Here is a 12,354-nt window from a genome sequence, read left to right on the forward strand (position 1 = left end):
CTCTGAAACTTAATTCAGTTCGTTACTCTGCTATTTTTTTTGGAAGAAAAAAACTTTTGAAACCAGTTTTCTGAAGTATTTTCTTGCAAAGGGATTCTTGAATACTGAAACTCTTCATTTTCAGTTCGTTCATTATCCTGTGGCATTCTCACTTTCTGTCTTTGTTATCTTTTATTTCCACTCTTGCTGTCCAAGCTCAACTCCATTCAAGTTTGGTTATTTTGACCTGTTTACATTTTAACAAAGAATACTTCATTTCGAGGCGAACCTTAGTCCTCCGGCTGTCAACCTGCAATCTTGCTACGTTTTGTGATTCTGTAGTTAGTTCAATAGACTCGACTCCCTACAGGTCAGTGTTAATATCGCCATTTTATTAAGTCTAGTTCTCGTTTCACGTATTTCCTTTGTCCTCTTTTTTTTATGCCTGTTGTTTTCTTTAAGTTCATGTCACGCTAAAAAATACAAAGGAAGGATATGCTCTAGTTTACTCCCGTGTTGGCTAATCCACACTTTTGTTAATCTTTATTATTTCTGAACGCAAGTCATCTAGTCCCGAGTGACGTAGAAGCAGCTAGACAAAATGTAGGTAACTGTGTTTAAAGCGTTTCTTTGAAATAATAGAAGGTCTGGATAACAAGTCAGAAAAATGGCAAAGCATTAGGTCAACATGGAAAATGATTGGGAAAATGTCACAAAGCGAAATAAGACTAAATATTAGCTAAATGAATAAAATAGATCGGATATCAAAGGGTATTGGCTAGGCGACCACTCAGGAGATCGATAAAGTTCGGTTCGGTATCCCTTGTCTAATCTCGAGGTAACAAAAAGTCAAAAGGATTTTCTTTCTGGTCCTCGGCACCTTTGAATGCCAGAATCCTTAGTCTTAGGCTCTTATGATGTGTAGCTGTAATCAAATTTCGATAGGTCGGAAAAGTCCTTATCCGACTCCCATTAAAATAGAAGAGATCGGAAGAGAGTTCTTATCCGATCCTCAAGCCTAAAATTTTAACAAATATTTAAAAAGAGATCGGAGGAGAGTTCTTATCCGATTCTCTCTTAAAAATTTTAACAAATATTTAAAAAGAGATCGGTGGAGAGTTCTTATCCGATTCTCACTTAAAAATTTTAATAAATGTCTAAAAGAGATCGGAGGAGAGTTCTTATCCGATTCTCACTTAAAATTTTAACAAATATTTAAAAAGAGATCGGAGGAGAATTCTTATCCGATTCTCACTTAAAAAAATTTTAACAAATATTTAAAAGAGATCGGAGGAGAGTTCTTATCCGATTCTCAATCCAAAATTCTAATTTTAATCTAAAAGAGATCGGAGGAGAGTTCTTATTCGATTCTCAAATTGAATTCTAACAAATATACAAAATGGCCCCTTAAACAAAACTAATATGCAACAGTAACTCACTAAGGGTCGACTCATTTATTTATGTATCTGGGCAACCCGAATTGGTGAAAAATCAAATATTCCTTTTTACCAAGAGGATTAACATCTCCGTTCGAACCCCCTAACTATCAATTCTAGTTTATAAAAAGCTTGAAGTTAAATCTGCTTACCCTCATTGAGGGACGAGGTGGGGTGCCTAACACCTTCCCCACCCGTTTACGGACCCAGAACCTAGAATCTCTGTTTTTAAAGTGGTTTTATTTTAATTTATTTTCACCAAAGGTTTTCTTTAATTCCCCTCAAAATTAAAGTGGCGACTCCTCACTCTTTCCCACTTCGGTGAGGGTTCGTTCAGGCGACCGCAAAAATCCATTGCGACACATCTCTTATAAAAGATACAATTATTGGTAATGAACAACTTCTTTTGATGCTTTTTAATGAACATATATAACTATTTTGATATGGGACAACTTTTATATCACTAACTATTTGTAACAATTTATCCATAGAGCATGACACGCTCTAACTCTAGTCAACCTTGGGATCCACCTCTAATTATATAATTTGCTTTGATTCTTTGCATGCCACAAGAAAAGCAGTGATGATGATGATGATTGGATCCAAATATCTACCGCGCACAAAGTTATGGTTCATCATCAAGAGAAAGTTGCACCTCTAGTGTTTCCTCTCAAAAAGATATTCTTAAAACTAGCCATATATATATATATATATATATATATATATATTTGAAATGAAAATTCATGCACTAAGTGCATGCCCTTACCCAGTCAAGAGCCACCACACCATGATAAAAGAGGTTGTAACACCCTCTCGGCAGCAACTCCGTACATTCTACTGTTCCGATGACCAGTGTCGGTCCGGACAACTAGAACGTCCGGAAAAATATTTAAACTAAAGTGAGGAACCATAATTAACTCAAATATTAATAAGACAAATTTAGAAATAAAATACAACCAAGTTAAATGAGCTGATGCCCAAGCGATGGGTAACCCAGTGGGAAATTGCGGTTCTCGCAACTAGGAGCCCTAGACCCGAGAGAAAATTCATAAAATAATTTTTGGGACTCAAGAGAAGGGTCATTGAGGTTCCTATGGCATTAGAATGCCAAGAAAATATTTAGAAAAATTTTTCAATTGGTACAGATAATTTTGACTCGTTAAGCCAAATGGAGGGTATTTTGGTCATTTCGCCTTCAGAGGCGATTTTTGGCCGACTTGTCCAGTTAAGTAAATAATTATTATGACATAAAATGTGAATAAATATTGCTAAAAATTGAATTGAAAATGAGTAGCAAAGAAAAGAAAAGAAAATGAATTAAAATTGCAATTTTGATCTCATGCTTATGTCACTAAGCACTCTCACCCAATCACCTTGTGACACATGTCCATAAACCAATTAAAATGAGTCAAATGGGCAGAAAATTGAAGTGAAAAAATTGAACCCTTTTTCCTCAATTCCCGTCCACCATAGCCATGGAAGCCTCCATTTCCTTTTCTCCTTCTAGCTTGAATTTCTCTCTATTCTTACCCCAAAACCCTTAGGTCCCTTCACTAAAATTTGTCACCCAACCTTGCTAGAGTGTTTGGCAGCCAAGAAAACAAAAGAAAGTGAGGAATTTACAAGGGAAAATTCTGCCCTACTAAGGTTAGTGCTTATTTATACATATTTCTCTCTTTATTCCATGTTAGGGACTTAAAATGAGTATGAAATTGTAAATTAAATGAAATAAAACTTATGTGTATGTACACCATGGAATTTGGCAGCCCTAAGGAAGGGATAATGTTGATGGTTTTGATGGATTTAAAATGGCTTAGAAATGGTGTTGATGTGTAGACATAAAGTTGAAATGGATTAGTATGCCTAAATGACATGTGTTGTGTGAACCTTGAATTTGAGCTAGGGTTTTGGAGAGAAATTTGGACTTTGCTTATGTAATGGTGAATGAACATTTTAATGGTCAATTAGTGACCATTTGAGGTAAGTTGACCATAACTTGGAGTGAATTATAGCATTACAAACTGATTTGGTATGCTGCCTAGTGAAACCAGCAGGGTGGCTGTGAGTCCAGCCTGTTTGGATAGCCATAACTTGGGCTGTGTAGGTTCAATTGGTGTTTGGCCAATTGGACATGAAACTGGACACATAACGGCACAATTTTGGTGAAGAAACCATGCCTAAAAGACCAAAGCAAGTGGACCAAAAACTTGCCCCAATCCGGATGTCCTGCAACCAGATTCTGCAGAATGACCAAATGAACAGTGATTGTTCATTTGGCCATAACTCATTGTAGAATGGCCCAATTGACCTGAAAGTTTTACAGCAACAAGTTAAGATATATACCAACAACTTTCATGAAGAAACCTACCCCAAATTATGACCAGAACCTATCCAACAAGGCAGTTTGTAGTCACTGTTCACTGCACTGTAGATATGGTCAGCCTTGAAAATTTTCAATCCGGCCAGTTGTGGTTTTTGGACCATAACTTGAGCTACAAAACTCCAAATGAAGTGATTCAAAAAAAGAAATTCAACTAGACAAAATAAGGAACAACTTTCATGTTTATTATTTTCCCAAATTCCCACTGCAACAGCAACTAATAGAATAGTAAATTTTGGGTATGAAAACTGAAAATTCTGCTCTATTAATTTTAAGCTTAGGAATGGTATTGTTAACCAATACCAACAAATTTTAAATGCAAAATGTGGTATGTTGGGAGTGTTAAAACTAATGTACCTATTTTCTATGCAAAAGTCAACATTTTTGTTGACTAATGAAGGGAATAGTACCACCAAAACTTGAAATTCAAAAATTGTAAAATTCAAAAGTATCAAATGCCCTAGTATACCTAACAAGATTGGTTTGGATAGTTTGGTATGCCAATAGGGTTCAGTTAGCAGTACTGCACATGGCATTATGCCATTCTGTGATTTCATGGCTTTTAGCCATTCTGACATTGTGTTGAGACTTGGCCTTGTGCCTAATGTTATTTACAGCTTTTTAGCTGTTCTGTTGCACACCGGGAGATACATATGTGACCAATGGTGTGACAGCCCGAGGTACTTGATACCTAGTGCCAGTTTACCCGTTTATCCAGTCCAGTCGTCCAGTATAAGTTACTTGGGCAACCAAAAATGAAAGTGGATAAATGTAATGAAATAATGAATATAACAAGTACAAAATAAGTAAGACTGCAAATACTCATTGAAAATTTATTTACACTAAGACATCGATACATTCACTACATATTTATTTTATGTTATTTCTTTTTATTATATTATTGGCACCACTAAGCATTATTGCTTAGCCCGTTGCTTTTGCCACGCGTAGATTCTGGAGATCCTGACCGAGAGCCCGGTAGACCACAGACTGGGTGAGACCTCCTGCACCTCTGCATAGTGTCCGTGTCACCTCACCATCTTCAGTGCATTGGTAGGACACTAGGTTTCATTTTGGTATTTTGTAACTAAATTTTATTTTCTTTTGTGCAAATGAAACTTATGTAATGTATTTTGATGTTCATATAAATAATGAAAATTGTGATTATGAATGGAAAAAAATTTGAGTATTTACTTATTGCTTATATATGAGTACCCTGAGAAATGAATGATTGAGAAATGGTGATGTTGTTGAAAATAAAAATTATATTGAGATTTTGATATTGGAGTTTGAGAATGATTGAATATGATTATTAGAAGTGTTTTTCACAGGTTTCGAAGAACTGTTTTCTCCATTTTTAGCCTGTACTCTGCCGAATTTTCTAAAAAATTTTCGGAACCTCAAATAAATTATAATTTCAATAAATGACTTAAATGAATTATATTTCACAAGTTATATTCAAAACTATGATAAAAATTAATTAAGGAAGAGTAAAAATAATTAAGATAAAAAGGAGTGTTCCGGTACACCGTGTGACATAGCTTACTCGGATATACTGTAGACGGGTAAGGGGTGTCACAGAGGTTTTTTTTTTTTTAAAGAAAGAAACACACACATTTGGGTTAGAAATAGGACTGGACCACTATTAAAATCACAGCCATAATAAAAGAGGTTAAAAATAGTTAATGATAGAAAAAGTTACATCATATTAAAAAGGTGTAAGAAGGAAAATATATTTATAAGCATCTATTAATCTAATCAAATAAATTTGGTTATTATTAAATAGATTTGGTTGGTGAGAAAATTGGAGGAAATTCTAAAAATTTCAATTAAATTAATCTTGGTTGATTATTAAATTAAATAACATTTAATAGTCAAAAGATTAGGCACCTTAGGCACTGTTCATAAATTAATTAAAATTTAAATCTCATTTCATTTTAATTAATTAATGTAAAGCTTTTAAAAGATATAAAGTGAATTATTGTATTTGTTTTAAGAGGTCTAAAGGTTATATAAATAACAGTTTAAACAAAAATCGATTTACTTTTCTTTTCTATCTCTTCTCTTTATTTCTACTTACAATTAACAATATTATTCTTTAATTTATTCTTGGGTAAATTCTAGAATTGTTGTTTAGAATTCCATTTTGATTTTGTTATCTTGAAGGGGTTTATCCAAATTACCCAATAGTAACATAATAGGAACATAATTCCCATAAGAGAGTGACAACATGATCGAAGCATATTGTTATTTTTCTAACAAAAGAGGATTCTCATTTTTTTTAGGAGTTCTGAGACAAGGATTGGAAGAAGCAAACCAAAACAAAATATGATGGAAGAGCATCTCTAGATTTCTCCAAATATTTCTGGCTTAGCAATATAGCCAGCAGTCTTGAACAAGTCTACACCAATTTGTGCCTATAAGTTGATTGCCTGTGAATCTTTTGAATGACTTGCCCACCTACCAAACTTAGCTCCATACATCCAAGAACCTTCCTAAAGCCTCTTCACAATTTCTTCATTTACACGATCATGGTAAGTCATTCTCTGAATACAAGTTATAGCTTCTTCAAAGCATTTGCAAAGTACTTAGACCAATGTTGCAATTTTTCTTTCATCTGGGATTGAATCTCAGTTACTTAAATTAAAAATTAAAAGGTTTTGTACTACAAATTAAAATTGATGTTTTTTACTATTACATGCTCCTAAATTGAGTTACCTTTTGTATAATTTACCTTGTATATTACATGTTAACTAAATTCCCACCCCCCCCCACCCCCACTCCCCCCCCCCCCCCACACACACACACATAAATATATATATATTGCAGGAGTGGAAGCTTGGATTAAAGGGCATTAGAACCTTGAATTTCAAAAATTATTGCTAAGGTTACATGTACCATACCAAGTGTCTTATGATCGTAATCAATTTCCAATGCCCAATTGCATACCAAAACACATTTTAGCATGCATTAAAATTTCATTTGTCATTAAAGATTGTGAATTAATATTTAATTCAATTAAACCCTAACTAAAAGAGGGATTTTTAGGTACTAACCTCTTGATGCACAATTGATGCAATTCCGACTCTTAGGATGTTCTTAGGACCCTAAATGTTGTCCCTCTAGTTTGTCCACCACAAGCACACACTAAAATTGCAATGGCAGCCTCCTAGATTGGCTTCTCAAGCCTTGTCAACCAATTTTGAGATGGGGTTTATGCTTTGTGAAGGTTGTATGAATGTATTGGGAGTTAGAAACACTTTCTAATAATTTTAATTCAAGAGGAAATCAAAGTTTTTCCTTTAAATCAATTGAGAAATTGAAGAGGAGAGGGAGACACCATGTTGCCATCCAACTTGAGAGAAAAGAAAGAGGGTTAGGTTTTTTCTTTATTACTTTTCTTTATATACTTAGGTCAAACCCTCATTAACTCCCTTGCCACATGTCATCATAAGATCCCATCTTGTTATTGTTTGATTTAATCCTATAAAGCCAAGTGTCAAGCTCCATTTAAATCATGATATGTGGTCTTCCATCATAGGAAGACAAGTGGTAAGATCATATGGTGCCATGTGTCACCATCTCATGGTGCCACATGTCACCATGTGAAAAGACCAATTTGCCCTTACTTTTAATTTGAGTTCTCAACCCAAAATTATAATTTCTCCTCTTTAAATCAATTTATATCAAATATAAATAAATAAATTAATTAATCTCTATTAATTAATTTCTCATAATTAAATTCATATTTAATCAAATTAAATATAAATTTAATTTACACTATACATCCAATAACCTAGATTTTGTTTCAAGTCATGCTAGGGACTTTCCAATCTTATTGCAAACCAAACCTCTTTAATTAATTAATTAAACTCTTTAATTAATTAATTAAACTCTTTAATTAATCAATTAAATCACATTTTAAATGATGATTAGCTTGTGTAGATGTGTGACTTACTAGGTTCATTACTTATTGGCAATGAGAAATGATATTAACTTTTAATATCATTAGAACTCTTTCTTACTGTAAATGATTTCTCTAAATCATTTCAGGCATCTCATAAACCATAGTTGACACCTAGCATAGTATGCCATGGCCACCCAATCAGTAATGAGGAATACCTTAAATGAACCTTTAATCATATGTTACCATGCACTAGAATCTCTCCATTACAAAATCCCAATTTGAGTTGAAGTCATGGTTAATGTTAAACCCCATTTGCTATGAATATTTTATTCTCTTTTAATTTCAGTTCTTGATTAATTAGATTTTCTTGTCAGAAACTTTTTTCTAACTAAATCTGTCTGTCCTGGCCAGGAACTTGAAACATCAAGAACAATTAAATGAATATAGGATTTTATCCCTATTTGCTTAGGGTAACGGATTCCATCTTGATCAACACCTATCTCCATATATAACTAGTAGAAGCCAACACATGCCCATATACCCATACACAGTATAAGTATGAAAGCAGTATCAAACTCAAACCACCTATATACAAGATAACTGTGTTATCTCAGGTCTAAAGATTATATGCACTGATATGATATATGACAATGCATTAACAAGAGTAAACTCCATGTGCTTGTCCTATGCGTCACTGGTTCAACCTACTTATCGTGTATAAGTGTCTATCATGTTTGTTATGTGGCATGAGACTCGCCATTCTAACTTATTAATATCTCATATTAATACTTTGGGAACAAACATAATTACAATCTTTCTGGATAAGTCATGTCCTTTGTGAAGTATCCTCGATTGTGAACCGGTTTATGATCCTTTGTGCTAGAAATACTGTCACTCATATTCTTAACAACTTAAGAATAAAATTTCTAATAAAATATCAATGGACCTTTTCAATTACACATAAATAGTTATGTAAATAGAAATTTGAAAATGCCTTTTTATTAATAAAATTATATACAACACACATATAAAATGGTATACTCTAGGGCATGCTACTAACAATCTTCTACTAGCACCAGAGTCATTCATTACAGTATCTCAGACCCATCTTTTCAAGATTTCGGTCTAATTGAGCTTGTGACATAGGCTTCATGAATGGATCATCTAGATTTTCAGCTGATGTTATCTTCTACATGGCTACATCGCCTCGCCCAACTATCTCTCTGATAATATGGTAGTGCCTTTCTATGTGTTTGGATTTCTGGTGAGATCAGAGTTCCTTAGCCTGTATGACCGCTCCATTGTTGTCACAGTATAGAGGAACTGCTGACTCAATGGAAGGAACTACTGTAAGTTCTGTCATGAACTTCTTTATCCAAACAGCCTCTTTTGTAGTATCTGATGCAGCAATATACTCGGCCTCTGTAATGGAATCAGTAGTCATACTCTGTTTGGAACTCTTCTAACTAACTGCACCTCCATTACAAATGAACACAAATCCAGATGTAGACTTTCTATCATCAATATCTGATTGAAAATCAGAATCAGTGTAACCATCCAGTTGTAGGTCGCCACCTCTATAATCAAGAATAAGTCCTTATTTCTTCTCAAGTATTTAAGGATATTCTTGACAGCTATCCAATGTTCCAAACCTAGATTGGATTGAAACCTGCTAATCAAACTAATAGCATATGCGATATCTGGCCTAGTACACAATATTGCATACATTAAACTTCCAATAGCCGAAGCATATGGAATCCTGGCCATGTTATCTCTTTCTTCTGGTATCTTTGGAGACATCTCTTTGGAAAGGTGGATATCATATATTTTTGGTAACAATCCTCTCTTGGAATCAAGCATGTTAAACCTCTTTAACACATTTTCCAAGTATATACTTTGGGATAAACCAATTATTCTTTTTGCTCTATCTCTATAGATGCGAATTCCAAGAATATAGGTTGCCTCCCCTAAGTCTTTCATGGAGAATGTATTTGATAACCATACCTTGATAGTTGTCAATATACCTATGTCATTGCCTATCAATAAAATGTCATCTACATATAAAATAAGGAAAGTGACAGCACTCTCACTAACCTTCTTATATACACATGACTCATCCATATTTTTGATAAAATCAAATGATTTAATGACTTCATCAAAACGGATGTTCCAACTCCTCGAAGCTTGTTTCAACCCATAAATAGATCGTTTTAGCTTGCATACCATGTAACCATCTTGGGATTCAAAACCCCTAAGTTGTTCTATGAAAATGTTTCCATCAATGTTTCCATTGAGCAAAGCTATTTTGACATCTATTTGCCAAATCTCATAATCATAGTATGCAGCTATTGCTAATAAAATCCTAATTGATTTAAGCATGGCAACAGGTGAGAAAGTCTCCTCATAGTCGATTCCTTGCCTTTGGCAAAACCCTTTCACAACTAGCCTTGCTTTATAGGTCTCTACCTTTCCATCAGAACTAATTTTCTTCTTGAAAACTCGTTTATTCCCTATAGGTACAATACCTTCAGGTGGGTCAATAAGGTCCCAAACTTGGTTCTTAAGCATGGAATCAATTTCAGATTTTATAGCTTTAATCCATTTTGAAGAATCTATATCTGATATAGCTTCTTCATAGGTAAGAGGATCATATCCATGATCTATTTCTTGATGAGTAAACAACTCTTATTCATCTTCATGAAGAAAACCATATCTCTCTGGTGGGTGAGATATCCTCGTCGATCTGCGAGGAATTATTATAGATGTTTCATCAATAGGTGTAGGTTGACCAGATGGATCCATATCCATTTCATCTTTTGGTTGGTCAAAATTCTCCAATTCTAACTCTATTTGCCTTCCTTTGCCACCTTCTTAAATAAACTGTTGTTCAAGAAATATGGCATCTCTGCTTACCACAACCTTTTGTGATGTAGGCAAATAAAAATAATATCTAAAACTTTCTTTTGGATATCCAACAAATCGACCTTTTTTTGATTTGGTTTCCAATTTATCAGTGTTAAGCTTTTTAATATAAGCTGGACAACCCCAAATCTTAACATGCTTATGACTCAATTTTCTTCCATGCCATATCTCATAAGGTGTGGAAGAGACTGATTTTGATGGAATCATATTCAGAATATGCAAAGCTGATTCTAATGCAAATCCCCAAAAGGAGACTGGCATATCAGTATAGCTCATCATATTACGCACCATATCTAATAGGGTATGATTTCTCCTTTCAAATACACCATTCAGTTGTGGCATTCCTGGAAGAGTCAGTTGAGAGACAATGCCATGCTCTTTCAAGCATTCATTAAATTTAGTACTTAAGTATTCACTTCCTCGATCTGATCGAAGAGTTTTAATACTTTTTTCTGTTTGATTTTCTACTTCACATTTAAGTTCTTTGAACTTTTCAAAGGATTCATGTTTGTATTTTATCAAATATAAATACCCAAACCTTGATTTATCATCAGTAAAGGTAATAAAGTAATGAAACCGCCTCTAGCCATTTCCTTAAATGGACCACATAAATCACTACTTATCAATTCCAAAATATTTTCAGCTCTTAACCCTTGTCCAACAGAAGGTGATCTAGTCATTTTGCCTTCAAGGCAGGATTCACAAGTTGGAGTAGGTTCAGAACCCAATGAGGATAAAATCCCCATTTTCTCTAGCTTTGCAATCCTATCTTTTGCAACATGACCTAATCTTAAGTACCAAATATATTTTGAACTTGAGTTGATTTTCATCATGGCATTACATTCATTTAGATTGCTTTCATTAGATTTGTATTTAACATTATTATCTAAATAATAAAGTCCATCATGCATATAACTAGAGCCAACATATTTATTTCCAAAATAAATATTACAAACATCATTTGTGAAATGAAATTCATAGCCATTTCTAGTCAAACTAGATACAGGAATAATGTTCTTAAAAGCATCAGGTACATACAAAACATTATTTAAATACAAAACATGTCCATACATGTATAAAGATTTAGATCCTATGGCTAAAGCTTCAACAGTTGAGCCATTGCTAACCCGGAGTCTAATATCTCATGACTGCAAGCTGCTACTACTTGCTAGTTCCTGCATATCATAAGTAATGTGAGAACTAGCATCAGTATCTAAAACCCAAGCTGTAGATGAACTATGAGTATCATCAGAATCTAAATAACAAAACACAAACATACCTTCTGAAGGTCTATCCTTCTTGTCCTTCAGAGAAGCAAGATACTCTGGGCAGTTCCTTTTCCAGTGCCCATCCTTCTAGCAATGGAAACACTTTCTCTTGTCTTTGTCAGCTTCGGTCTTGCCCTTCTGTTTGGCTATCTTCTTGAAAGGTCCAGGAATTTGAGGTTTCTTATTTTTATTGGCCTTCTTCTTTTTCGACTTTCCAGCAGAAGAAGAAGATGCAATCAAAGCCACCTCTTTTCCTTTATTGCCCAGCATATTCTTTTGGGCAATAACCAGCATGTTAAGCAACCCAGCCAACGTACACTCTTGCTTTGTCATATGGAAATTTGTCAAAAAATTCTCAAATGACTTAGGCAGGGACTGAAGGATCAAATCCGTCTGCAGTTGGAAATCCATGTGAAAATTAAGATGTTCCAGCTGCTCAATAAGCCGAATCATCTTATGGAT

This window comes from Hevea brasiliensis, chromosome 9, assembly GCF_030052815.1.
Source record: "Hevea brasiliensis isolate MT/VB/25A 57/8 chromosome 9, ASM3005281v1, whole genome shotgun sequence".
Classification (NCBI taxonomy): domain Eukaryota; kingdom Viridiplantae; phylum Streptophyta; class Magnoliopsida; order Malpighiales; family Euphorbiaceae; genus Hevea; species Hevea brasiliensis.